Source organism: Pagrus major, chromosome 19 (genome assembly GCF_040436345.1).
Source record: "Pagrus major chromosome 19, Pma_NU_1.0".
Classification (NCBI taxonomy): Eukaryota; Metazoa; Chordata; class Actinopteri; order Spariformes; family Sparidae; genus Pagrus; species Pagrus major.
This window is the reverse complement of record NC_133233.1, coordinates 27,474,064-27,501,627: the sequence shown is the minus strand read 5'-3', so window position 1 is coordinate 27,501,627 and position 27,564 is coordinate 27,474,064. Positions and strand designations below refer to the sequence as shown.

Below are 27,564 nucleotides of genomic sequence, written 5' to 3'. Positions count from 1 at the left end.
AATGAACATGATGGAAATGTTTCAGTTTCTCAACAAAACAATCCAGTTTCGTCACTTCAAACACGTTTAGAAATATCTGGATCTGTTGCTACAAACATGGCTGTGATTTGAGCTTTAAGGCACGTAGACCTGTTCCAGTAGAAACCCAAAACAAAATGATGAACCTGAAAATGAGCAGAATATGCCTTTAATAAAAACAGATTCATCACAGAAGATCCTGAAGAGCAGTCACGTTTCTCTGCCATCTTCTGTGCTGTTTTGTAACATCTGTGATAGAAACTGAAAGTGAAAGTAACTAAGTAGGTGACATTAAAGAGTAAAACTCATTCATTTTATTTAATGCAACTAAGCAACCAAACACATGCTGTCTTTGTACTGTTATCTTTGTGAAGCTAGAGACAGAGAGGACTCATGTATACAGTCAGGTTATTATGGGATGTCCAGGTAATGAAGTGCAGGTCGACGATAGCGTCTCATTAACACGGGGAAACAGGGCGATCGAGTATTGAGTTACACTGAGAAAGAGAGAGAGAGAGAGATTGACTACAGGAGTACACCGTGAGAGACGAGAGTTCGAAGAGAGCAAGACCGACACCAAGTGTGAGGTGTGTGTGTGTGTGTGTGTGTGTGTGTGTGTGTGTGTGTGTCCAGACCATCTGTCTTGGATCCTAATTGAATGATTAGACAGGCCTCGTTTTTCAACCCTTCATGCATTTATTCTTCACAGCTCCCAAATCTGATTTCTAAAGTGTGTGTGTGTGTGCGTGTGTGTGTGTGTGTGTGTGTGTGTGTGTGTGTGTGTGTGTCCACATCAAAAGGAAAATGGAGCTCTGTTTTCCATTCTTATCAAAAGCTGTCATCCACTCAGTCTCAGACACACACACACCCGTATGTCAAGCACAGTAGCTGCTGATGAGCTGCTCCGTTCTGGTTTCCATTCTGCTCCAACACTCGGTCACGTACACGCTCAGGACGTCTACCACCAGTGACATAACGCACACCTGAAGTTGTAAGACAGGTCTGCCAGGTCGCGAGATGATGAACAGGATAGAAAAACACATCTCAGATACAACAAGTTTACTTCAACGTCTTTGTTTTTGTCAGACAGACGCCATGTTTCTACTCAAAGACAGAAAGAAGTTCATGTTGAACATTTACCGAATTTACAAGAAGGAACAAATCAGTCAGAATCAGTCAGAGACAGAGTTTCACACAGTTTATAAAGTGTCTCCAACTCAACAACTCACTAAACTGACACATTTGTTAAGGGAGTCTGGGGACAAAGAAGTCGCCTATACTGGTTACTGTTTAGTGTATCTGTAAAATGTGACATGTTTAGCATCAATAAAATGTTTCTTCTTTCATAAATTGAGTGTAAATGGTGAAATCAGTGTAAACAGTGTGTTCAAACAGCTGCTAAATGTTGGCAGGTCAGACTTTAGCACTTTAGACACAGAAGCAGACAGGCTGGTGCAGCCATGCTGCCACAAACTGACACTTTTTACAAGGAAACACACAACTTACTGTTTTCATTTAATGCTGAATTTACAAGAAGGAGACAATGATTCAGAATCTGTCAGAGACAGAGTTTCACTACGTTATAAAGTTTGTTTTAACTCAACAGCTCTTAAAATCACCACATTTGTTAATGGAGTCTGGTGATGTTGTTACTAGTTCAATGATTAGGTCAGCCGGATGTTGAGCGTGTAGATAACGTCTTTTCAAATTAATTTGTGATCTCTTCTCTCCTGCAGACTGTGATCACAGCAGACGAGCTGTTTGGAGACATCTGATGTTTCTTTGGTCGTCTCTTTCTCCTCATGTCCTCCATCTTGTCTTTCACTTCTGTAAATCTTCTTTAATTCTCTTTCCTGACCTCATTCAGTAACTTTCAGACTCCTCCCATTCATCCCGTCCTTTCCTGCTCCCTTTTTCCTCTTCCCTTACCTCCTTTCCTTCTCTACCATCCATCCTAACTGTCCTCCCCGTCTCTCCTTTAGCTTCAGGCCCAACGACAACAGCTGCTACAAACATCAAATTACCGAACAGACTCTTTCATATGTGCTCGCCTTCAGAAGCGTCCAGTGTTTCTCCTGATTTCAGCGTCTCTAATGATGTTTCTCTGTGTTTTCTGTCTCATTGTGTCTTTGTGTTGTTGTTCTGTGTTATGGCCTCAAACTGCGACCAGACCTTCAGGTTTAAATAAAGACAGAACACAGCTGGCCTAATTTTGTGTTGCATTCAAGTACGTGTGGATTACAACATGCTTTAACATCAGCACCACTTTACAGTCTTTCTGTACCAGAACAAAAATAGATTAAACTATAGATTAACTACTAGAACTATTTATGAATAGACAGTCACAGAACCGGCCCTCCTGCTCGTGTGCCATCGCTTCATTTTAAATCTCTACAAAGCAGAAATGTGTTGGACGACGTCTCATTTAACTTTCATCACAGCGTTTAACACCCCGGCTTCCATCTTTGTTTAGGAAGTAGGTTTCCTCCTCGTGTAACAGTCAGCTGCCTTGCTCAAAGGCAAATTTAAACTTTAATTCACTCACAGCTTGATGCTGGTGGGACGAGGGACAACAACAGACCGGAGTTAACGACAGACACCGACAGTGAAGAGAAGATGTTACGAAACAGAGAGAGAGAGAGAGACGGGATGAATTTCTGGGTCACAACACAAAACGTAGACGACCCGACAACCAAACAGGCATCGCCCTCAGGAAGGACACACACACACACACACACACACACACACAAATATGCACACAGAAAGTCAAAGACAGAATGAAGCACACACCCTGACTGTAACGTGGGTGTCAGTGTGTGTGTGTGTGTGTGTGTGTGTGTGTGTGTGTGTCTATAAACCTGCAGCCATATAACACTTCATACCAATTTCCCTTCATATTTCCTGCAGTCAGGTTCAGGCCTCCACCAGCGACTGTCCCGTAATATAAACATGAATGTGTCGCCTGTTAAACATGCAGCTTTATTAACAAACATAAAACATGTGCCGCACACACACACACACACACACACACACACACGTCTGATGCATAAACATGTCACACTCTTGAAAACCAGTCGACCAAACAGCAGACATGTAATATAAGTTTTCATTCACGTCCTATTTTATTTGTAATTAGGTCCCTGAATGCAACTTGCATAAACTCAATGTCAGAACACAGATGTCGGAGAGACCTTAAACACACCACCAACACTAAATAATCAAACGTGTTTCTGCTCTCAGCTGCGTTACTGTGCGACTGGACAGACTCCACATCTGATCAATGAAGCCGATCTGTAGAGAGAGACAGTACTGATGCTGCTGATCGTCAAATTAAAATATGACGTACAGAGAAGTCCTAAAACCTGGACTCATCCCGTTCCCTCGTCTTCAAGTTAACAGGTTTTTTGAATGGGTCTGTGGTCAACACAAACACGTCAGTCAATACCCCACGTTTGGGGTTATGACCTTTTGTCCCTTTGTCCTTATGTGGAGAGGAAAACACAAAAATGCAGGCCACAAGTGACAAATCAAAATGTTACTGAATGAAATACTCTCAGGGAAATCATGTGTTTACTGGGAGGTACACATGTACACTGTTGTGAAAAAACTTAAACTTAACTGAGTGTAATCAGGTTTTAGATGAATGATGTATCATGAGTGAAGAACATCATGTTAAATGTTTGTTAGAAGACAGTATTATTAATCACGTGTGAGAAATCTCTAATAAAAATGTAAATAGCCTCAAAAACCCGGAAATAAAGGATCAGAGGCTGGATGAGGTCTGACGGACGTTACAAAGTGCTCTGACAATGAAGCAAAAGCAGGAAACTCAGGAGACGATATTACAGATTAAACACTCGACAGTCGAGACAAACCGGAGGAAGTCTCGTCTGAGGTGAGTTAAAACAAGAAGGCAAAAAGTCAATATGATCAACTGCAAGTAAAATAATAATAATAAAAGGAAAAATCACAGAAAAAGAAAGAAAAAGTAAAATAGAAATAAAAGAATAAAATCAATAAAGGACGATGAGAAGACGACGTCACATCAGAGGAGTGAAGAGCAGAAACAAAGATTAGACAGTAAAAAGAATAAAGGACAATAAATATAATAAAGATGAGAAATAAAAGCAGTGAAGGGCAGAAAAACATCAGAACCAGGAGCCCTGAGAGCTCCGGGTCAGTCTGGTCCCGGGACCGGCTCGACTCTGTTGAGGCTGCTGACTGAAACACAATAAACTCTGAGTACTTCTGTGACTCCAGCAGCGACTGAAGAGGTGTCTTTGACAACGTGTTGGATCAGAACCGGACTTTCTCCGACCCAAACCACGATTTCTGCCAACGACATCTGCGCCCATGTTTATGTCAATGAATGTTTTATTTTCAGGGTATTGAGATGTTGTTCTTCAAAAGGTCTCCATGAAGGTCAGCACAACACACACACACACACACACACACACACGCACACACACGCACGCACGTGAAAAAGAAATGAAAAACGTCTGCTCGTCTGATTCTGATTGGTCCGATGACGTCACGTTGCGTTGCAGCAAAACCAGAACCAGAACGTGGACACTTGCAACGCGGGGCTTAGCCGTAACTTTTGCACATCACTGACCGCAGGCGACAGCTCATCGTCATGGTAACGTGATATTAAACATCAGTGACGCGCGGTCGAGGTCGAGAAGCCGCGCCGTGTTTTATAAAACAACAGAATCTCCCTTTAGCGAGCGGAAGCAGCGTCTGCTCCTCACTCCCATTTACTTCAGGCATTCATCAGCCCTGTGTGTGTGTGTGTGTGTGTGTGTGTGTGTGTGTGTGTGTGTGTGTGTGTGTAGCCATGTGCTTGGTGTAGGTGCATGCATATTCTGTGCTCCTTTATTTCCATACCATTTCAGCTATTCATCAGATACAGTGTGTGTGCCTCTCTCACCCTTCTGCTGTGTGTGTGTGTGTGTGTGTGTGTGTGTGTGTGTGTGTGTGTGTGTGTGTGTGTGTGTGTGTGTGTGTGAACAGAATGGCCGCACGCTTGGCTTGCTCTTTTCTCCTCCGAGCGTTTCTCCCAACCTCTGGCAAGCTACAAACTCTCTCTCTCTCTCTGCTGCATCATCAGCCATGTTACCACGTCGCCTCTGAAATAAAGTCAAAACTACTGAAATCTATTTTTTATTTTTTTTAAAGTCAAATCTGGAGAAAAAAAACTGCATTCATGTTGCACAAACTGTGAATGTCCACAGTGAGATCTTACTGTGCTCCTCTCTGGTTTCTTGGTTCAGACTCGTTCACGTGTTTAAAATACAGAAGATCATTAACGACAAAACTGTCGACACGTGAACTCATCACGTCGTTCTGATCATGGGCGTAGGTTTCTATATAGATGGTCGTGACATGTCACAACCAATGTTCGAGGATTTCAAAATAGTCACTACCAATATTTGTCTGCTGCTGAGCCAGTAGTAACGTTAGTGAGTGGTAGTAGTGAGCATCTTCCAAACTGTGTCCGCTACTTGAAATGGATAAGAGGAAGAAACAGCTGAGAAACAGCGATTAAAAAGTTGAAGTCTCTGGAGGTGGAGGCTTCTAAATGTGCGAAGTTGACGGAGCTTTTTGGTGCCGGGACCAGTGACACCGACCCGCCAGCAGCCACAGGTGCTGCTGCGCGGAGAGACGAGGGAGGAGGACCTGACGATGATGAGCGAGTGGAGGCAGACAGGGTCAGTACCGTCAGCCTGGGGCTGGCTCGGCTAAATGTTTGAGACATGTCCAAAACAAAGTAAAAAAACGTTTTTACATTGAATGTGATGCGACCTTACTAACTGCATACTGATGAACGCAGCTGCCGCTAATGCTAACGCAGCTGCCGCTAATGCTAACGCAGCTGCCGCTAATGCTAACGCAGCTCCTCAGGGACTGAAGTCCTTATTTTCTAACTTTGACAATCTAACATGTGGCAGCACATCAGCCCAGAGTTAAAGGGCTGTGACTGTTGGTAGTTGTGGTTAATTTTGTTCAAATACGCCGAATTGTGATATTATGGGTTATTATTGTTCAGATGATTTAGCTAAGCTAGCTAACAGATGCTAACGTCAGCGGTCTCTTGTTGCCATAGCAACAGTAAACATTCACGTGGCGTGATGAGCTGTAAACAGAGATACAAAACACAAGTAAACCTGTAGGAAATAATAAATTTAATTTGCAATATTTACCATTGAATTTATTGTAATCTTTTAATTCATTTATTGTTTACTGAGGTGATAACTATCTAATAGGTATAATTTGTGTGTAAATGTGTTACTTTTACTGTAGTTTTCAAATGGCTGTGTATAGTGTTAGTGTATAGTCTTGAGCATTTTCAGGTCACAAAGATCTGGCTTTTTTGCATTGGGAAACACTAGTAAAGTGTCCTAATGAAAACACGACAAAGCCATTTGACTACCTTGTTCATAAATGATGGTGTCAGGACTTTTTTTTATGACACACACACTTTCATTGATAGGAATACTTGGTTTTGAGGAATGACCTCTATTTTGAGCATGTGACATGCTTTTGCAGGTTATCAACAAGGTTTTGCAGTTTGTACTAATTGTTTTGAGAAATGCACCAACTGTTGTGCAAATGTAAGTAATGATGTGAGAAAAACTCCACCCCGTCTCTGGTTTTGGGTTCTTCCAGTTAGTCTCGTCCCACCCCTGGTCATAACATAACTTCTGTTGTGATTTGACACTATAATGAACAAAGATTGATTGGTTGATTGCTATAGCTGTCAGTTTTAGTCCTTGAGTTCATAGCTACGTGCTTTATTTGTTACCTGCTATCAAGGAATATGACTCTCCTTTGTAGTATGTGTGAGAAAGGACGCCACGAGATTTGTGGACTTCTTCGTGGTGTCCGCTGATAATATAGTGGGCTGGTCTGGACAGAAAATGCCAGAGCTGAATTTTTGTCCCAGTCCACCCCTGGTAATGTCACTACCAAAGCTGAGACCAAACCTACGCCCTTGGTTCTGATCGAGCTTCACTTCAGGATCAGGGAGCAAACTGACCGATAAAAACATGGAGGAATCAGGACGTGTTTGAAGAAAACAAAAAGACCTTCTTTCGCTCGCTGGCTCTCAGTTTTGTCAGTTTGTATCCATCACAAACTCGACTTGGGAGCAGAGCGAACTTTAGTTCATCATCACGTCAAAGTCTGCCTCACGTTGGGAAACGTCCCGGTGAATCAGACTTTTTCAGTTTAAAATCTGCAAATTATTAAACACCTCCTCCAGGTGAAATGCTCCGAATCTGCTGAGAACTTACTCTCTGCTTATAAATCCCTTCTTAACAAAAACCAGATGGAAAAACTGCGATCAGATCTGAACTTGTTAACGTGATTTCAGACAGAAGAAGAAGCACATTTCAGAGGCGGTGAAACTGAATATGAAGTCAAATTAAAGATGCAAGAGGACACAAACAGCAGCTCGATGTCAGGTCAGATTTCAAACCTCAGTGCAAAAAACTGGTTCTGTATGTCGTCTGATCCGCGAAGAAGAAGCGACACGTCTATCCATTCACAATAACAGCTCATCCTTTTGGAGGCGGCTGGAGCAGATCCCAGAGAGACGGGGTGAAGGACAAAGGACATCTTCTTTCCTTCACCTGGTCAGTCTTTAAAATGACGTCTTCATACAGACCAAATATCACCGACCCTGACCTTCGAGAAAAAACTTAAAGGTGCTGTTTGTAAGAAAAGTTGATTTTAGAGTTAATTCCCAACTCGTCAGATAACGACGCTCTGGGATTGTGGGACGGGTCGGCCGCTGAATGAACAGGAGAACATGTCTCTGATTGTTACTGACAATCAATTTATATCAACTGGAGAATGTTTTGCACGACAGCAGACGGCAAACTTTACCAACTTATTATCGGTCAGAGAGCAGCTTCAAGCATGTAGACAAAGACAGAAGAGGTGAGTAATTCCACCAGACTCCCTTATAAAATCACTAAATTTAGTGAGTTGTTAAGTGAGGAGAGACTTTATAAACCTTGTGAAGCAACGTTTCTGAAATCATTATTTGGGCCTTCTTGTAAATTCGGCAAATGTTCTACATGAACTTCTTTACTTCTTTGTGTAAAAAACATGGTGTCTGTGTGTCTCAGTGATGTTTATCTGCATATAGAGCAGAAATGAGACCTGACACCAAAAGAAAACAAAGACGTTGTGTCGTGCAGCCCCGTCAGTTCCTTTAGTTCCCTCGTCGAAGCCAAGACGTTGTAATTACGCTCATTATTCGCCTCCATTTCTCCTGTTGACTTTTCTTACGTGGTGAAACATAAATCCTGCGAGCTGCAGCAGCAAAAACTAAATCTGAACAATTTTAAAGATCCTTACTGGCGAGAAGTGGGTTGCAGATAGTGGAGGGGAAGGGAAAGATGAGGGATGTGTGGTTAATTGCAGGTCTTTGTGTGATTTAAGTCGACTTAATTTAATTCAAACACGTCCGTTAACCACCCAGACCTCCAGACTTTCTGCCTTGTTACATAAAGGGCACACCACCCACCAGCTGCAGCACTGGATGTTGGTCCAGGATGTAAATCATCCAACATGGGCGTAGAATAGATTATTTATGCACAGCGTTCTCCAACCTTGACTTGCAGGTTGAATCCAGTGTGAACTCTTTTTATGGTCACTATTGTTTCGTCAGTAAAAACCCTCCATATAAAGGAGAAGACGGTGAAGGGGAGCCGCTCTGAGCAGGTGTGGCATCACTCAGGACCAATCCCATCAGCTCTTTCTGCTTCGCTCTAAAAGCAGAGTGTCCTGTCAGAGCGCGGTGATGGAGAGCGAAAACTCTTACAGAAATACTCTCCTCAGAGGATGCCGCTGTCCAGAAGCAGCAGCAGTGAATATGCAGCACCTTCAATTCAATTAGCCTGAGAGGAGAAAACACGTTTTGTCACCGCGCTGCTGCTGCTGCTGCTGCTGCTGCTGTTAACGGAGCAGAGCCGCTGCCCAGCGCCGGAGAATGATTCACTGATATCAGGCTGAGAGCCAAGCCGAGCTGGCAGAGGACCACAGGGACCGTTTGGCTTCAGGATGGAGTTGGGGGGGCCGTGATGAGGAGGAGGGGGGGGTGACCCTGACATGCAGCCGCCTCCGTGCGTCATGGTGAAGCTCCATGTTGGATGACAAACGTTCACACCTCCACAGCCACGTAAAATCCCACCTTTGAGAAGCTCGTAATGAGTCTGTACATCAGCGAGGTGTTGATTCAGCTGATGTCTGACACTGCAGCGTCTCATCGCTGCTCTTTGTGTTTTCTCCCACAAACACATCGACCGGGTCTCTGAATCTGTGTTGTTCTGATCGGGTGGAGCTGCTGAACGAGCTGAGTCATCAGAAACAGCCACCGCTCGAAAAACGATGCTTCCATAGGAAACGTGTCGAGCTAAGGAAGAGTTGAACTGTTTACAGTTAACATACTGTAACCTGTTGGCAGTAATTTGCTTTAAAAATATAAAACTTGTTTTAAAATTAACTTATATTCTGTAAATCAAATAACAGCTCATTTCGTGATGAACACAGTACAACTGTATTAGATATATTACAGTATTTTCTCCAAAATAATATATGTTTACAGTAAAATTGTGTTTTCTACATATGGTGACTGTAAAAATGTAAGTGAAGTCGTTTTTCTTGATTTAAAGTAATTAAATGTATCAACCACAGATACTTTGTGGTGTTCTACCACTGACAGCTCGTTACTGTAAAGTTACTGTAAAGTTACTGTAAAGTTGCCTATTTCCACTTTGAGAATACACCACACTCACATCTGCTCCAAGTTCAGATCCACTGGTGTCATTAACAGAACAACCCAGTCGCCAGAACAAATGTTGTGAAGCACAGACATGTTGAAACTTTACGTTTCTTTAGGTTGAACTTTCAGTTGTACGTTGTGACATCGCTGTGCTCGTAGTCTGGTTCTGTTACGACACAGAGACACCAGGTCAGGGTTAGAAAAATATGTTTTGGTGAACCTGTTCTGACTCCCAGCTCGTCAGTGAGACTCCTGGTCGCCTTAAAGCTTCAGAATACGTCACAGCTGACATCTGTGCGTCTGCGGAGACTTTCAAAATAAAGCTTGCTGAAAGCCACGTTCACGTTTGGGGCAGCGGTGGCCCGGAGGGTAGAGGAGCCAACTCGTGACCGGAGGGTCGCCGGCAGGAAATCTGGGTGGACAGCACCTCCCCCCCTCCATCATTACCACCACTGTGCCCTTGAGCAAGGCCCTTAACCCCAACCGCTCCAGTGGAGCTGCTCTGTGATGTTATTTACACCCTCGACGTGAGGTTGAGCTCGAACACGCCGATGCTTTTAGCCTTGCAGCTACAGTGAAGACCAACCAGTTTGTGATCTCAGGCTTCTGCAGGACTTGGACTACAGCAGGATGGAGCCAGTTGGTGTTTTGTTGATTATTTGTAACACTTGTTTTACAGCTAACAAGGACGCAAACGATCAACTTGCTGCCATTTTTGTGGTATCAAAACAGGCGATTTCTCACAGGTAGTCCGACCATCTCCCTCCGTGATCGTGGCCAACAAAACACGTATTTGCAGCCAAACCAGGATGTTTTTCTGACGCTAACCAAGTGAGTCTTGTGCCTAAACCTAACCAGATCATAAACACAGTGTTGTGTTTGCAACTCTGCTTTACTGTGAAGCTCCAGAAATGTTTTGTGGACGACTTCACCTGACTTTCATCAACATGGAGGGAGGAGATGATGACTGGGTTTACATGTTTGGGTGAACTGTTCCTTTAAAGAGCACAGACAGCCAGTGTGTCAGATTAATAATCTCAGGAGTTACACTGCGTTTTGATTCATGTCACTGTGTAAACTCGCTGTATTTTCAGATGTAAACCATCCAGCACGTCTTAGAAAGAGTCTTTAATGATTTTTTCAGACACAATGTGATCTGACGGCAGCAGAGACAAAACAAATGTGCTGTTTAGTCTTTTAAAGCCACTTAAATAGTCTTGAATCTCTCAGTGTGTAAATGGGTCATTATATAAACTCCACTTCCTGCTGTTTGTGAAGAGGACTGTGTGATCGTGGAGGTTTGTAACAAGGCTCTGGTCTCTCTTCTATTCTTCCTTTCAGACAGTTTGGCCCTAAATTGGCTTCCTGCGTCCCGGCCCGTCAGAGGGAGTTGGATCAGTCTGCTGCTGAAGGTGCTTTTCTGTTTCTCGGCGGGGTTGACTGATTGTCCCTGACTGCCAGTAGTCGGTTCATTGTGCTTTGTTGTTGCTCAGGCTGCAGACAGTCCAGGCCCACTCCTCACGCTGAGCCAACCTGACTCATTAGCTCAGCGAGTCCTCTGGCATCGCCCGCTCTGACGCCACTGACTTCACCTCAAAGTCCTCTGCAGGCCGGCGTGGAGCTCTCTACACGTTAACATCAAGTCCGTCCTGCTGTTTGTGACCTGCTGCTGTCTGTACGCTGCTCTACAGCCCTCATGAACAGTCCTACTTAACCTCCTGTCCAAATACTAAAGCCAAACAGGTTTAGTGATATCTCACAGAAGAGGAAGACAAAGCATGATTTTTAAATGCCAGTATGTGCACTAACATTTTTATTGTATTTTATGTGTGTGTGTGTGTGTGTGTGTGTGTGTGTGTGTGTGTGTGTGTGTGTGTGTGTGTGTGTGTGTGTTGATCAGGGTGTCACGATTCTCCAAATCCACAATTAAATTTGACTTTAGATTTAAACATGTTTTCAGCATCTGATGCTGCTGTTTGACTTTTATGTCCTGAGAAACAGTTTTTTACATTTTCAAACTCTTCTTTAAAAAGATCAGGAGCAGTTCACAGCAACAGCCTGACTTTCTCCTGGTGTCTTTCTGCAGTTCAAATAATATCTCCAGAGTTCAACACCAAATACCAGCCCGCAGTGATTCAACAATAAACAAAAGATAGTTTACAAAAGTTCAGTTTCTCAAATCTTTCCAGAGTGAACCCTCTTCTTAAACAAATCAATGAAGGATCTTTGGCAATGTTATCAGTTTAGTTCAGTTTTTCCTCCAGAGTGAGCCCTCCTCTCACACAGATCGATAAAGCGATTGATTGGTGATTAAAAAAAAGCCTTTAATCAATTGATTAACGACACGTCATCGATCACATCTCACTCTGTTTGCTCATTAATTATTATTTATTATTAAAGTTTCTTCTTCTTCCTTTCATTCTTTCCTTTATCTACTTTCTACTTTGTTTCTTCCATCCTTGTTTCCTTGTCATTTTATTTTTCATTCATCTGTCCCGTCCCATTTCTTTTATCATTTCCTTCTCCTCTTGCTTCATTAATTACTCCTTCCTTCCTTCCTTCCTTCCTTCCTTCCTTCTGTCCTCGCTTCATTTATTGTTCTTTCCTTCCCTTGGTTCCTGCTCCCTTTGTTTATTCTCACTACATCCTTTGTTTGGTTTCTGTTTTAATTCCTTCCTTCCTTCCCTTCTTTCCTTGATCACCTTTCTACTTCCTTCCTTCCTTCTCGTCTCTCTCCTGAATGTTTCCTTCCTCCCTTCCTTCTGTCCTCGCTTCCTTCACTGTTAAACCCAGATTGTGTTCAGTTCAGCTGAGCCTGGTTTGGTTGAGGTCGGCTACAGATTTTGCTTTTGGCAAATAAACAGCTGGTTCAGGTCAGAGACGGATCAACACCACGGTAATTAAAAAGGTGAAAACACTCAGAGGATTTGTGCTCGTCCACACTCTTTCACTCTTCTACACTCTCAGTTTCCACCTCGCTACACGAACGACTCGATACTTCCTAAACGCCGACACGGCACGTAAACCAGGACCCGTACTGATCACACAAACTCTGCACGACTTCAACCCGACAGAATGATCCACTTTAAAATGTTCTGATCAGCAGTGTGTGTGGTGCTTCAGCTCATAGAGACGTGTGAGGGCTTATTTTCTGTGATTGTGTGTGTGTGTGTGTGTGTGTGTGTGTGTGTGTGTGTGTGTGTGTGTGTGTGTGTGTGTGTGTGTGGACGAGACCAGCAAATCAGATCAGATCATAATTTCCATATTAACTATCTCCAGTGTCTCAGTGAGTGTCCCCTCTGAGTGTGTTGGCCGTGGATATTAACACACACCCACACACACACACACACACACACACACACACACACACACACACAGACACACACACACACACAGGCTGGTATCAGTTCATATTCTGGTCAAGGTCGTATTGAAGATAAAGTGTTTTATAGGCCTCGTCAAATCCCCATCAGACGTTAAAGGAAGAGACTCGACCGTCCAAACCAACTGACAACCTTTAAAAAACATTTCAAAGTGACAGTAAATTAAATAAAATCTGTTTCTGTGTCCAGTCAACACCTCGAACAACAGCTTCATAAAAACACTGAGATTAATAATCACACGTGTTCAGGTGAAAAAAGTAAACCCAGGTGTTTTTATTCTTTCCTCTCTCCTCTCTCTACTTCCTCCTTTCCTTGCTACCTTTTACGGTCTTCTTTCCTTCTATCGTTGCTTCCTTAATATTTCCTCCTTCCTTCTGTCCTGATTACTTGATTATATCTTCTGTCCTCGCTTCCTTCTTTGTTTCCAATATTTGGTTTGTTTTTATTCCTTCTGTCCTGATTCCTTTATTATAACTTCCTTCTTTGCTTCCTCTGTTTTTCTTCCCTTTTTGAATGCTTCTATAATTATTCCTTCCTTTCCTCTTTCCTCACTTCCTTCTGTCCTTGTTTCCTTTACTGTTCTTTCCGTCCACCCTTCAGTTCCTGCTTCCTTGTTTTGTCTTCCTTCCTCCTCGGTTTGGTTTCTGTTTTGATTCCTTATATTTATCCTTTATCGTCTTTTTCCTTCTGTCCTTGCTCCCTTGTTATTTCTTCCTTCCTTGCTTTCTTTATTATTTCCTCTTTCCTTGCTTCCTGTATTGTTTTCCCTTCCTTCTCTCCTTGCTTCCTTCGCTATTCCTTCCTTCTACATCTCCTTGTCACTTTATTATCTCCTGCGTCCTTCCTTCCTCTCTTCGGTTTACCTTCCTTCCTTCCTTCCTTCCCTCCTTCCCTCCTTCCTTCCTTCCCTCCTTCCCTCAGTCTTCCTGCTCACACTCTCTCTGAACATCATGTCACCACATCAGTCATCCTCTCGTCTTCTCGTCTTGTTTATTTGCTGTTCATCGTTACATTTCGTCGCTGTATGTTTTATCACCTCGGCTGCAGGTTTGTTCTGTTACTGATTACATGAAAGTGAAAATAAAGGAAACATGCGTCAGGCTGCCAGCTGTCGAGCCGACTGACTCACCTCAAATAAATACAAATCTGAATTAGACACGTTACATGAAAACACACATACGATCCTTCACGTGGTCGTTGTCTGATCTGCCGTCATTTACTCTTTGACGGTCGGTGACACGTGTTCAAATATGGCTGAAAAACTGAAACGCTGTCGTCTCTGATGCCTTAAACTTTCTTTGTTTACACGAGTACAGAAGAAAAATGTAAATCTGGAGTATTTAACTGTTCAAACAAGCAACATTTCACACAAAACCTCTCACAGAATCAACACCGGAGCTCTAAAACTGCAAAGCTACGAATCAAAATGCTCCCGAACATCTGAACAAACACCAGGAACATGTTGATGTGCTGGTGATGAGCTGAGGTCGACTCCAGATATGTGTCAATTCTCACACATCAGGAACATCACGTCACACCTGCCTCATCGTTCAGATAGAAAATTAACACAAATCAAACTATATTTCAGAAAAATTCATCAACTGTCTTTTGAATAAATCTTTTCAAAACGTCGTCAACGAAAGACGTGAAACTGTGAACCAACGTAGTGAGATGGACCGAGAACAACAGGCTGAAATAAGAGATACACAGAAATAGAAAGCTATGTGTCCTTGCATGTGTCTGTGAGTGTGTGTGTGTGTGTGTGTGTGTGTGTGTGTGTGTGTGTGTGTGTGTGTGTGTGTGTGTGTGTGTGTGATCTTGTTCATGTTCGATCACTGCTAACAGTAAGAACTACGTCAGTGTGTAAATACTCTAATAAATAAATAAATAAACTCATTTATCATTGAGTTGTTCATATATCGATGAAGTCTTAATGTAAATAATTAATCACAATCTGTTTGTTAATCTGAAAAGTAACTAGTAACTGAAGTAATCAAATAAATGTAGTGTAGTGGAAGTGTAAAGTAGCAGAAAATGGAAATACTCAAGTCCAAGTACCTTAAATTGTACTTCATTAAACTGACATTAAATGTACTGAAGTATCAAAAAGTAAAAGTAAATTATATATACTGTATGTACATGTATGTATTTGTGTTGATGGATTATTGGATCAGATTTCTTTTCTATCAAATTGTTGATCAAAATGTGACACTGGCTCTGATGCAGCATGTAATCTGCAAAGTAACTAGTAACTAAGAGGTATCCAATAAATGTAGTGGAGTGGAAGTATAAAGTAAAAAAAAAAAAATGGAAATACTCAAGTAAAGTACTTGAGTACCTCAATGGATGATGATGGAATGTAACTAAGTACATCTACTCGAGTCGTGTAACAAGTAATATAGTTGACTTCAGACTTTAGTTACATGTCCTGAACGTCGCTGGTCACTCGGCTGGTTCGGAGCTGAATCCTCGTCTGATTAAAATCCTCGTTTGTCTCAGCGGGAACTGACAGCAGCTCCAAATGTCTTCGGGTCGTGTCCCCGTCGGGTCGTGTCCCCGTCGGGTCGTGTCCCCGTCGGGTCGTGTCCCAGCCTCCTCTCACCGTTTCCACCGTTTCCACAGCAGCAGATGGAGTCCAGGTGTCGCAGCAGCGACTTCAGACGGCTTTTTATTCCGTTAACAGATTCGTGTTCAGCTGTCAGACAGCATCAGGCTCATGTTGTCAAAGCTGAGTCATTATTACAGCCACAAACATTTTCATCTGTTTCTTTGAATCGATACGTGAAGAACCTCGCTGTGACATTAGTCTGCTGTTTAGGATGATGATGGGACAGTTTATATCTGTCACTTCACTTCATCGAAGTGATTTCATGAAGGCAGCAGAAACAAAGATGGACGAGGTGAATCCTGACAGGAGGACGACTCCGAGCAGCCGAGACGAAACAAAGAGCTGAGATCATGACGACCAAATCAGGTGTTTTAATCCAAACTGTGGTGTTTTCTAACTCTGACCAGAGCATCAGAACGGCGATGTGACCAGAGAGAAACAGAAAAGAAACGCTCAGTTTTGATTTATCTGTGGTTTTACTGAAACGTACGTGGCTAACATTTATTCTGGAGGCTGAGCGTTTTTATCTTAGCAGCTACAGTGAAGAGTTCGGCTTTAAAACGGGTGTAAATAAGCTTTTTAAATCGATCAGAGCTGGATTACACTGGACGAGCTGTACGGAGACATTTAATGGCGTCAAAACCAGCTAGTTTTCATGGAGAGTCGGACTCTGTCTGTGATTTTAATCCAATCCGTGATGTTTTCTAACCAGAGCATCAGCACGGTGAGAGACAGAAACTTCAACCTAAACAAACGTACATTACTTTCAGTCAGTCTTCTGCAGACTGTGATCGCAGCAGACGAGCTGTGTGGAGACGTCTGATGTTTCACGAGACTCATTAGCATTATTAAACCCAGATGATTGAGTTCGGGTACGTTTGGGCTCTTTGTTATTGTGAATGTTGGAGCAGGAGGAACAGAGTGTGACCGAGACAGAAACACTGAAACTAAAATGAATTTGTCATTTTTAGATTCTCATAATTAACTGGAGGACATGCTCGGTTTAAACTCATAATCAGAGCCTCTCCTGTGCTCCTAAATGAGATTTCATCCCACAGTCATGTTGCCGGTCACCCACTGCTGCTCTGCACACAGCGGCCTCAGTCCGGCTTCAGTCGGGTAAATCACAGAATCAGAGCCGGCCCGCTCTCAACCACAGCTTTAATTAAACACACACACACACACACAAACACACACACACTCGTTCCTGGGGGAAATCAGAAATCAGGAGGACGTGGACGGAGAGGATTCGGACACCTGTGGCTCACCGCTCTCCACCAATCAGGAGGCTGGAAAAGATTCAGGAAACATCCAGCTGATCAGGACGAGTGGAGGTGTGTCCGGATGAACGGTTTGATAAATGTTTCAGACCGGAGGGGACGGAGGGAGGCGGAGGACGGGGGGACAAGGGAAGGAGGGCAGGGGAGCAGCGGAGATACAAGAAAATTGGGACGGAAAGAAAAGTGTAGTGAAGAGAAGGAAGGAAAGAGAAGATGTTAAAAAGACCTCGATGACCAGGAGCACAAAAAAAGAGGAGAGGAAAAAAACAGACGAATAACAAGAAGAGCAGAAGAGAAACGCTGCGAGATGAAGCGTGAAGAAAAGTCAAAGAAACAAAGGATCAAAGATAGAAATTAAAAGAAAGGAGGGGAAATGAATAAGTGAAAAAGAGAAGATGAGTACAGGAGGAAAGGAGGAAGCGACAGAGAAGAGATTAAAAGAAAATAAAGAATAAAAAGAGAAGAAGAAGAAGAATGACGAGGAGAGATTGAAGAGGAGGTCTTGAATTAACCAACAGCTTCTCTGTCATCAGCTGCTGATTTTGGAGAACGACTCTCCAAAAAGACACACACACACACACACACACACACACGCACACACACAGCCAGACGGCATTGTGGGTAATTAGCACCATCATGTCCAAAAGCAGCGGAGAGAGAGTCGATGAAAATGTAAATCTGCATGAAGAGATTTCTTCTGTTTGACTGCAAGTCTGCTCCAATCCACTTCACTGTGTGTGTGTGTGTGTGTGTGTGTGTGTGTGTGTGTGTGTGTTTAAACTACCACATTGATTATCGCAGTTGTGAACAAGTTGCGTTGACGTGTCTGTTGATAACGACCTTTTTGTTATTCCAATTTCTCCTCTCGTGCTGTAACATATTCTAAGTGTGTGTGTGTGTGTGTGTGTGTGTGTGTGTGTGTGTGTGTGTGTGTGTATGTGTGTGTGTGTGTGTGAGAAGGAAGCTGATGCCAGGAGGAATGACCCTGACACAGAAAAAGGGGGATAAACAAAAGCTTGGCAACTCTGTCTGCCTGGCAACCCGATGCTGTGCAGCTGTTTGTTTGTTCACACACTGATGCCTGATGAAGGTGTGTGTGTGTGCGTGTGTGTCTGCGTGTGCGTGTGTGTGTGTGTGTGTGTGTGTGTGTGATGTCGCCAACCTGGCAACCCACCGCCACCTTTCTGTTTTTGATTTCAGTGTCGGGACGTCCTCCTCAACGTCACACTTCCCACTAGCGATGCTGAAGTTCTGAGCGGCGGGTCGAGGAGGAGAACGCGGACCAGTTTTGACCGGTTCTGGTCGCAGACTTCCTGTTTGAAGGGTCCGTGCTCAGTCCGTGCTGCAGGGAGGTCTGTGGGCTCTGCAGGTGTCAGGTGAGCAGCAGCAGATCAGTGGAGGGTGAGACAGGACAGAGTCACCTTTCAGCTGACGTCACAGCGTGACATCACTGCGGCCTCCCGCTCGGGGCCGAGCCGGGCCGAGCCGGGCCGACCTGCCGTGGGAAGCTGATATTGAGCGCGGACCCTCCGGTGAGCGGTGCTTACACACACACTGACACACATTCACACATTCATTATTCATCCGCTCACTCTCTTATTCACTCGCTGGATTTTTCCTTTCGTTCACTGACCCAACACAGAACCAGACAATCAAAACAGGTCCAGCTGCTCGATACTGAAGTACTGAGTCTTTACTCGAGTAAAAGTAATAGAGTACAGGCTCTTCCTCAGCTCCTCCCCTTACTTCCTTCTTTTGACTCCTTCTCTTCTCCCTTTCCCTCATCAACTCCTCCTTTTCTATCTTTTCCTTCCCTCTTCCTCTTGTCTCCTTTACTTCCTCAGCTCCTCCCCTTACTTCCTTCTTTTGACTCCTCCTCTTCTCCCTCTCTCTCTCTCCTACACTGCCTCCTCCTATCTCCTCCTTGTCTTTGCCCTTATCCTTCCTCCATCTCTCCTTTAGTTCCTCAACTCCTTCCCTTACTTCCTCCGTATGTCTTTCCTCTGTCCTTCCTCCCATCTCCACTCCTGACTCCTCCTTTCTATCTCTTCTTCCCCCTCTTCTTCTTCTCTCCCTCGCTCCTTCCTTCTCACCTTTTCTTCCTTAACTCCTTCCCTTACTTCCTTATTTTGTTTTCTTTCCACTCCTCCTATTCTCCCCCTCTATCTGTCATTTCCTTCCTCCTTTTTCTCCTCTCTCCCCTCTCCTCCCTTCTTCTCCCCGTCCTTCCACCTTCTCTCCTTAACAACCTCCTTCTCCTGCTTTACCTCCTCATCTCCTTCCCTTACTACCTCCTTTTGTCTTTCCTCTTTTGACTCCTCCTCTTTTCCTTCTGTCCTCTCTGCTCCTCATCTCCTCTCCTCCCTCCTTCTCTCCATTACTTCCTCCTCCCATCTCTCCTCCTTCACCTCCACAACTCCTTCCCTTACTCCCCTCCAGTCTTCTCCCTCCTCCTCCTCCTTCTCGGCATATCAGTCGTTCCACCTCTCCTGTGTCAGCGCTCTGTCGCTCAGCTGTCACTTTCAAACTGGGACACACACACACACACACACGCACACACACACACACACACACACATGCACACACACACACACACACACACGCACACACACAGGAAATTATCAGCCTGTGGCTCGCGAGGCCTCCCGTCTTCCAGCCCCGATGTTGTTTCAGCCACTGTCACACCATGCCGACCAGGACACACACACACTCACACACACACGCACACACACACGCACGCACGCACACACACCTTTATGCATCTGCGGACTCCCATGAAGGGACAAAGCTAAGTGTAGGTATTATTAGAGCACTGTTTAGTACCACACACACACACACACACCTAACTGACAGGTGTCTCTTACAGTGACTGCTCAAAGCAACTGCAGGTTGCGACTGTGTGTGTGTGTGTGTGTGTGTGTGTGTGTGTGTGTGTGTGTGTGTGTGTGTGTGTGTGTGTCAGGACATTATCTCTAACCACAGACCTCTGCAAGGTCCACAGCTAGTTTGACAAAGACAGAAAGGTGTAGGTGTACAACAGACTGTATGAAGAGCATCTTGCGTAATTTCCCATCTTGGAGCTTTAAAACCGATTTAAATTATATTCAGGGATTTGATTTCTTATTGGCTACATGATGCGTCAATCATCCGGAGGCTGGCGTGTAAGTGGCTCAGGAGAGAGGGGAGGCGTCAACTGATCAGTGATGGTGTTAATGAATATTTCAGTGTTCAGCAGCCATCTTTGTTTTGCAGGTTAATGGTGTTTTGATTTGAAATAGTGGAGGTTTGACGGACAAAAGCATAAAAAAGCATCCAAGATCGCAGGTTGTCGTTATTTTGTCAGCATTTCATGATGAACACTGTGTTTTCTTGCAGTAGACATGTTGCTGACATGGATCTAGTGGACGTTTGGAGAAGACGAAGAAGTTTTTGTTGGCGTGAAACATCATCAAGTCTGCAAAACTTCAGAAATGCTTGTTTCTCGGCGAGCTTGTTTGTTAGCATATTAGCTTAGCTGTGACTGTGACTTTTAACAGGTTATTGTTCTGAGCGTCCAGCAGATGTATAACTGACCTCTGACGTCTCCCTGACACTGCATGTGTACTTGGACGTCAGCTGTCGTCTGTCGCGGTGTGTTCGAGTGTTATCCGACACGCAGATGCTTGTTCCGTACTGCCGGTTTGGTGTGTCTGGTCCCTAAACGTCTCAGATAAATGAGATGTTGTGATGACGAGTCGTTGTTGTAGTTGTTGGAATGTCTTCGGCTGAAACTCGTCCTTTCCGTCTCTACACCTGTGATGAGCAACAACACCATCATGACTCAAACTGCAGGAACATAAAACTTGATGAGAGTGTGTGCGTGTGTGTGTGTGTGCGTGTGTGTGTGTCCTCTCCCTCCAAACTCATATCGAGGTAATCTCCCAGAGTGGCCGGCTTTAAGCCTCGTCATCGCTCAGTCTCACACACACACACACCTTCCTTCATTAGGCATCAATATTCAGGTTCATTTTAATTTAGCACCAAAGGAGGTCAGACGAGCGAGCTCATCACCCTGTTATAGCTTCGTCACGCGTGCTAACACACACACACACACACACACACACACACACACACACACACCATCCATTCTGCTCTACTTCTGCAGCAGATAGCGGAGGAGGCTGTAAATCGACCGCAGCCGTCACAGTCTGACTGACTGCTACGACAGGAGAGAGGAGAGAAAACTGAAGGAAGGAAATGTTCAATAAAACAAGTTCAGAGCTTCACGAACGTGTTGCTAACGACACCTCGTTTACTGCCGACTGAGACTGTTGGTGACTCCAGCAGGTCAAACTACAGAACAACAAGGAGACACATCCGGGGACACACGGGCCTAACTTGTTCCTCCGAACTGTACTCGAGCACAGTAGTTGAGTAAATGGACTTGTTGATTAGATTAGTTATGCACATCCTGCACACTCAAAACACACAACACATTTCTGGAGCTTCACAGTTAAAGCTAAACAACTGTAGTAGCTGGGGATTTGTTTTAAAACGGAAAAACAACCAAGAAATAAATAAAATATTCCAAATCTTAATTAAAACTTTGCAGAATCAGCTGTTAGCACTTCCTGTTAGCAGTGAACCTGTGGGTGTACAGACGACTATCACTGGATCACTGTGAGACTGAAGGAAACTTAAAAACAGGATGTTTCTAAGGCAGGTTCTGCACATTCTGTAAGGAGCGACTTCTTTGTTCAGTTTCTTCAGTTCTTAATAACCAAATAAAAACTGTCCCATTATAATTCCCTAGTTCTTAAAGAGACAGCAGCTCAATCAGAGTAGGAACCCAAAATAAAATCAACACGTCTCCTTTAAGAGTTTTTTCAGTCAAGTTGTGTCATGTGAGCTATCGCCATGACGACTTATTAAGACCATGAAGTGATTGTCTTCTCTAAAGTCCTTTAAACGAACTGATATGAAATGTATCATCCATTGTCTTGTTTTTCTGACGAGTTGAGGGGAAAGAAATCGTTCGAACATCGACCGAGAAAAATCAAAGCCCGCAGGACGCTCTGCACAAACAGCACGAAGACACGATGACGTCACACGTCCGTCAGCCCGCGGGCCGAGCGAAGGTCCGACAACATGAGGAAGTAACGACAGAAGAAGAGACAAAAGAAAGAGAAGACAAACTGTGTGTGTGTGTGTGTGTGTGTGTGTGTGTGTGTGTGTGTGTGTGTGTGTGTGTGTGTGTGCATGTGTGTGTTCTCTTCTACTCTCCTCTCGTCACAAACCTGGCGTGACGCTGATCAGTTTAATAGGCTTTCTATTGATTCTGCCTGTCTGTTCACACACACACACACACGCATGCGCGCTTGCACGCACGCACGCACGCACACACACACACTCACACACACACACACACACTGCGACCCAGTTAGATTTATCCTGTTTGAGTCTCTCTCCTCCCCACCTTGTCTCTTCAATTCTGTTATTCTTTCTTTCTCTGTGTGTGTGTGTATGTGTGTGTGTGTGTGTGTGTGTGTGTGTGTGTGTGTGTGTGTGTGTGTGTGTGTGTGTCTGTGTGTCATGCTGTTCTCTTGTTCTTCTCACTGTCGTCCCTCGTGGCTGATTAAATCAGTTTCTATCAGGACAACACACACACACACACACACACACACACACACACACACACACACACACTCTCCAGTGTTTTTATTCAGATCTGTCTGTAAAGATTCAAACATCAATTTAAAGTTTAAAAGTTCAGAGTTTTGACGTTTAGCATCGTCTGTGTCGCTGAGAGCAGCTGCACCTCTGAACTTTACTGTTATTTCATCTTTCCTGTCGTCAGGCGTTGAGAATCTGCTGCTTCCTGCTCAGACGTCCGTCACACGGTGGCGTTCTGCTGCGACACCATCAGATAATGTGCTTCACTGTGGCTGAACACGTACTCATAGAACCGGCGTTACATCCAGTAACCATCCAGCCGACTCGGCTAACGCAGTCACGTAGAAGGTAAACGACGCGCCACAATTTCTCCGTGATTGTTTGCTGGAAGCGACACAGTCGTGGAGAGCGTGACCACCCGAGTGGATTAACTCTCGTGTGCCGACCGTTTTACTTCAGACTATTTGCAACGTCGAAAGCAGGATGAGCTCCCAAACTCAAGCTCCAGGATGGATCTTCGCCATTTTTTGCTTGTTTACTGTTTATTTTGCAGGTTAGCCTGTTGAACGTAGCGGTAGCATGTCCTGAGCTGCAGCTAGCATCTATTGTATTTCATTTTTAAGGGACAGTCAAGAGAAACTGCCTGAATGTTGAGTCGAATAAATAACAAGATAGTAGGTTAGATGTTGGACACCTTCAGTGGAACTAACTCATTTATTTAGGAGGTCGGGGTGCACGCTAACATTTTTAGCTACTGTCACAATTACGGCTTTAAAAAAGAGCGTAAATATCTCTGAGCCTGACTTTATATCATCAGGAGGAGATGATGGCTGAGCCTGACTTTATATCATCAGGAGGAGATGATGGCTGAGCCTGACTTTATATCATCAGGAGGAGATGATGGCTGAGCCTGACTTTATATCATCAGGAGGAGATGATGGCTGAGCCTGACTTTATATCATCAGGAGGAGATGATGGCTGAGCCTGACTTTATATCATCAGGAGGAGATGATGACTGGACTTTACTTTCTGGGTGAACTGTTCCTTTAACTTTTATAATTCTCAGTATTTGGCTCTTTTATTTTTAGATTTTCTTGTGTCGTACAAAACAAGGGAGGACATTACAGGAAACACGGTCACAACATGAGAATGGTGTTATAACAGCTCGTACCTCCAGAGAGCCGGATGGTCTGAAGAGTCTCTATGACGGTTTAACGCCCTCAGAGCAGCTTTAACTGCTGCATTTATTCATAATAAATAAACAGATGCTTCGCTCTCCTCGTCCCTCACACAGCCTCTCGTCAGGTTACACTGTTTTCTTTTCCTTTATGCAGACACACACACACACACACACACACACACACACACACACACACACACACACACACTGTAGTGATACAAGGCCATGTCATCAGCCTGTAAGAGAGCTGATGGATTATGTGCAGGACTCTGGAGTGTCTGACTGACTGTTTCCTGTCTGTTCAGGCTGCTGTTGAACCAGTAAACAGATGAAGCTGCACATGAGCCCCAAGGACACTTTATAACACACACACACACACACACACACACACACACACACACACACACACACACACACACTCACACACACTCACACACTCACTGTGGCCTTGTCTATCACATGGCGGTCTGCTATCGATCTCTTTCTCTCTCAGTTCATCATCTCTGATCATCCACAGTCGTTTTCTGAAGTGAGATTCAACACACACACACACACACGCACGCACACACACACACACACACACACACACACACACACACACACACACACAGCTGACAAACTGATCATCAGATCAAAAACAAACCTCGCTGACGGAGACACATCGTGTGGACACAAACATGTTGTCCTGAATGTCCGGTCATTATCTTCCTCACGCTGCTGCCGCCCGGTCGGCTGAATTAAATGTCGGACGTTAACGAACCAGGAACACGTGATCGTTTGACACGTCATGTTCAGGTTACATGTGTATTATCTCACCTTCATGTCCAGAGGTGGAGCGACTTCACCTCGACACCGCGTTTCACGATTTGTAAGCGTCAAACCGCTGGATATTTTACCAACCGACCTCGGGACATGTTACAGCGACAGATCCACATATTTTAAGACATAACGTGATTTTTTCCTAACCCTAACCAGACCATACGCACAGCGTTGTCACAACATGTAACAGGAAATTCAACCTAAAGAAGTTTCAGCGTGTCTGTGGTTCGTAGTCACGAACACTTCTCCTGGTGATTGGCCGATAAAAACAGTCAGTCCAATCAGCTGAAGGAGCTCGAGACCCGATTAAAAACAACACAGAGACAAATATCCTCACATTCCTTCTGTGTGTGTGTGTGTGTGTGTGTGTGTGTGCTGGTCAGCTGGTTAGCATGTTAGCTCGCTGATTCAATCAATAAATGCTAATGTTTTTCTTGCTATGAACCACCAGCAGCTTATTCTGGTCCTGAGGGACACCGAGCGAGCTTAACCCTGAGGACCCCTCCACCGACCTGGGATCGACCCCGTGACTCCACCCCCTCACCCCCAACACACACACACGCACGCACACACACACACACACACACACACACACACACACACACACACACTCACCAGCTGAAGGCTGTTTATCACCGCCAACAAGGACAGACAGACATGCAGTGAGGAGCCAACAGTATTTCTTTACTTCACATGTTGTTAAAATGCTGAGATTTGAAGTCGCTCTAACTGTCTTGTATTGGTTTGAATTTTGTTCTGCTGAATTATTTTATTTTGAAATACTTTCACATGGAAATCGAAATGAAGGAAAAACAGAAAGTGTTTGACTTCTGTCCAGTTTTACACCATTTTTCTGTCTAATGTTTTATTTCTGCACTCATGTTTTTTGCAATTTTGTGCTCAGGTCTCCAGGGTCAAAACAAAAAGGTACAACACACACACACACACACGCACGCACGCACACACACACACACACGTCTCTTCGTGTTATCTCCTCCCTGCTGAAGCTCCAGAGAGGCTGCTGTTAATTCTTTATTTTGTTGCCGTTTTTATTTTTAATCTGACTCGCAGACCGCAGCAGGAAGTGATGTCATCTTTACTTCACTGCGTCCGTCGACATCTGAAGGACGGTTTTCTACCTCCGCTTCTTCACAATTATTCAGCCGGCAAGGTCGAGTGACGACACAAAGACACCAGAACACAGACGGTGTTCAGTCCAGGAGGTAGTACTGCGATGTTCAAATACTATGATGTTCAAATACTACAGTAAAGTAAACTCAATGAAAAGGATGCATTCAAAATCCTAATGCAGTAAAAGTACAACAGAAGTATCATCAGCAAAATGTATATAGGGGTTTCAGTAGTTAGAGTACAGCAGAGCAGTACATTAGTTAACGTGGATCCTCATGAATGAATGAGACGTCGTACCAGTCGCGCTAAGAAAGAGGATCAGCATCCTGTTGCCATGACAGCCAGACACCCATAATTCCCTGCAGGTGTCATGAGAGGAGGAGTGAGGTGGATAAGATGATCAGATCACTGCGGCCTCAGACAGGAGACGCATCTACAGTGAGTCAGACCGACAGAGCGGCTGTGACATCAGCAAGCCGTCAGCTGTGATGTCAGCGCGCCGTCAGCTGTGACGTCAGCACGCCGTCAGCACGCCGTCAGCTGTGACGTCAGCGCGCCGTCAGCTGTGACGTCAGCACGCCGTCAGCGCGCCGTCAGCTGTGACGTCAGCGCGCCGTCAGCTGTGACGTCAGCGCGCCGTCAGCTGTGACGTCAGCACGCCGTCAGCACGCCATCAGCTGTGATGTCAGCGCGCCGTCAGCTGTGACGTCAGCACGCCGTCAGCACGCCGTCAGCTGTGATGTCAGCTGTGATGTCAGATGTGAACAGTTTAACTTTAACAGAACTTCAGTCGGACCTTTCTGAACGCAGCGGCCCGTCACTGATCCTGGAGCAGACGTGTAAACATTGTTTGACTCCAGCCTCAGTCCAGAGACAGACCCGTCCTCAGTGTTTCCCTGCCTTTCATCCAGTGCATGCTGGGATACGCTCCAGCCGCACCGTCACCCTGAGCTGGAAGGTTTTCTACAGGATGTTTTTCTACTGAAACACAATCAGCTGTTCGCAGGAGCTCCATCATGGCTGCCAGCCGGGTCACTGACATCACCTGGAAGTCCTCTTTAGGACTCCAAATGATGGCTGGGGAGCCGCCAGAAAAGAATGGATCGACCGCGGCCAAAACCGGACCGGCAGCTTGGCGGGCGCCTGCTGGTCGTCTCTCAGTCTGAACGGGAGCCAGCAGAGACAGCGGTCCTCTGCAGGGGACGAAGACAGGAGCCTCAAAATACCAAAGTACGGATCGACAGCATTACTGGCAAGACGATCCGCCCGCTCCACCGCCATACCTTAAAATAAAAGCCTGAGACGAAGCGGTGGATTGTTTTTATGAGCGCTTTTTATTCATGACTGTTACTGTGATCACAGGGTTTATTGTTATGGCTTCTTCTGCTGCTCTTCCTGTATCTGCTCTATATAATTAGGCAACATAAATGCATTGATATGTGCTGTAATGGCAGCGTGAGCGAGGACAGCATGAACAGAAAGGTCAAAAACCTGGAGAGCAGAGGCCGACGGAGAGAGAGGAGAAGAGATGGAGTCGGATAGTTGATTGTAGTGGTTATTGCCACTTTTACTGTGACTGTTACTGACGTCTGTGTCGTCTTTTTCTTTATAGCACAAATTTACAGACGACGGAGCGTTTTTAAAAGTGAAGCAGAGAGACGGAGAAGAGGAGGAAGACAAACGACAAGAGGAAAGGAACA

General features: G+C 44.6%; 1 protein-coding gene across 1 annotated transcript in view; it reads right to left on the bottom strand.

Annotated features, from left to right (window-relative positions):
* Window positions 1–27,564, bottom strand: part of LOC141014356 (sodium channel protein type 3 subunit alpha-like) — a 261,166-nt gene that overhangs the window by 219,361 nt on the left and 14,241 nt on the right.